Raw genomic sequence first — 2,725 nt, 5'->3', positions numbered from 1 at the left:
ATGTAGAATGTTGGCCATTAAAAGAGAACATAATATTAAGTCTTGCAAAGATGAGGATAATCGGGTGCATGAGTGGCTTTATGCTTATAGAGACAGGATACGAAACGAGCGTATACGTGAAAAGGTTGGAGTAGCTCCAGTGGAAGATAAGATTGAAAAGAGTCATCTTAAATAGAGGTAGACTTAAAAAGACATGGTTAAAAAATATTAGAAATGACCTTTCTTTATTAGTTTTAAATGAGAAATTCGATTCTTAACATGACACGATGGAGAAAAAGGATTCATGTAGCCGACCCCACATAGTTGATAAAAGCTTGATGTTGTTGTTGTTGTTGCTGCCATAAAGATCATATAGACTATACATCATAGTGGTGTTGTATTATGCAGGGTTTATAGAATCATTATGGCAAAGGCAAAAAATTTAATTGGTGTCACCTTAGGGTGGTGATTAAAGGGTTGTTTGATTGGTGGTAAGACAAGAACTTACATATTAGACAGATTTAGAGCTGGAACTTCTAAGCTTTCAAATGTCAAGTTTTCTCTATGTGAAAATAGGGAGGAACTCCAAATTAAGTTTGAAAAGTTAGAGAACTAATAGTGGTATTTTTATGAGTTTTGGATCAGTTGTTAAGGGGTTATGATATTTTTGAGTTGATTGCTAACATAAGAAATTTGTATTAAAATTTTGGCTAATGACATCTTAGAATTATTGGAGATTTGAGGTCTTAGAAGGTTATGAGGGATGTATGGGGATAATTATGAGAATTTCGAAGAAGTTGGATGTGCTTTTAGGTTGAACAAAGTTATGCTAGAGGCTAAGTGGAGGTGATAAAAATTGCATCTAAAAAAATGACTAAATGTAAGAAGAGATAATTAAATACTCACCAAAGCTTAGAGGATCACAAACCAAATTTCACTAATGAGGAGCAGTCATCAAACCTTTCCATACAAAATTTGCACAAGAAAAAATAATATTTATTCAATGAATCAAAAAGTATAAAGTAAGGTCATATTTATAAGTCGTTTTCAAGTCTAAAGAACTTTAAAAAGCCTTTAAAACCAATAAAATACTATTATATAAATTGATGGCATGTTCTAATACAAAGAAAAATAAAAGAAATTAAATTAGATTAAAAATTCCAAATACATGAAAATTTGGATTGTCCAAATAAAACAACTAGAGTGATCCTGAAATCAATTAATTTATAAAGATCTATCTTTTAATTTGGTATTGCTCACCTACTCAATACCCATCAAGAAGCCTTAAATTAAGCTTTTAAACTATTCTCCCATGATTTTAAGAGTATTATGAGACGTTCATGGTCTTACATGAAGAGTTGTGCATGATGAATGGCTCAAATATTAATGTTGGCCCTTGATTTATGATCTAGTCCTAGCCCTTTGTCGTGGTGATGCATTGCTGACCATAGTTGGGCGAAAGTGGTGGGAAGACTGTAGTCGAGCGAAGGTGGTCGAATGATCATAGTCAGGTGATAGTGATTAGAGGATCATAGTCGAGCTATTGAGATAGGATGGTTGTGCTCAAGAGATGGTGGTTGGAGAGGCGATAGCAATTTGAAGGACCATATCCCAACGATGGTCATCGAAGGATGTAGTAGGGCAATTCTAGTTCAAGGATCGCAATTAGGCAACGTAGGATAGATAACCATGGCCAAGTAACGATGCTCGTATAACTGTAGTCCGGCGACGGTGATCTAAAAGATCAAGGTCGAGCGATGGAGGTCGGAGGACCACAATCAGGTGAAGATTGTCGAAGGACTATAATTGAGCAAACAATGGTTAGAGGACCCTAGTCAGGCAATAGTAGTTGAGCGACCGTATTTAAGAGACGTCAAAAGAACTATAATCAGGCGACGAGGGTCGGAGTACCCTAGTTGGAGGACCATAGATAGGGATGGTGGTCCGATGATGTTGGTCAACGGTGGTCCAATGATGGCAGTAAGGCATTGGCCTGACAACAGAAGCTCGACAATGTTCTGGCGATGGAGGTTGAGTGGTTATCCGCTAGTGTTGGTTAAGCAGTGGTCTAACAATGTTAGTAAGAAGATGGTCCAATGGAAGTGGTCTAGCAGTGGTTCGATGGAAATCGCCTGGCAATGTGTTGACGATAGTAGTTGGGCAATGTTTTAATAGCAGCGGTCGGGCAATGATTTGACAACGAAGGTCATGTGGAGCTCCATGATTCTTAGAGCTTTTGAGCTCTATTGAGTCTCAAGCCAAGGTCATCTCTCATTCATGTAGAGAGTAGGGGTTTATTTATAGAATTTTTTAGAAAAGCATGCCAATAAATATAGTCGAAATTCAAAACACTCCAATGAATGGCTTGTATTGATTCCCTCGATCATAAGTTATCCCTTCGGCTTTTAAGTGCCTTAATGATGTCAAAATTAAGTGATCTTTGGCTTGTTGGATTCATCTCATCAAGAAGCTTGATTGACTAAAAGCATGCAATAATTGGAGATCGTTTGGTCATCAAACTAATGCCCTGAAGTTTTTAATTATGCTTCAAGAGTTTGATATAGGCACATTTGGATGCGAATCGGATCACATTTGGAATTAATAGGTTCGTCTTGTCAAAACGTTCGGTTCGACTATAAGTTTGCTAAATTGGAGTTTGGATGGTCATAAATTTAATTCTAAAAATTTTTAATTTAAATATGCATCTAGATTCATGCTTAATAAACACAATTTTTTAATGATGTAT

This window comes from Dendrobium catenatum, unplaced genomic scaffold (genome assembly GCF_001605985.2).
Source record: "Dendrobium catenatum unplaced genomic scaffold, ASM160598v2 fragScaff_scaffold_1482, whole genome shotgun sequence".
In the NCBI taxonomy this organism is placed as follows: Eukaryota; Viridiplantae; Streptophyta; class Magnoliopsida; order Asparagales; family Orchidaceae; genus Dendrobium; species Dendrobium catenatum.
This window is presented reverse-complemented; position numbering follows the sequence as displayed.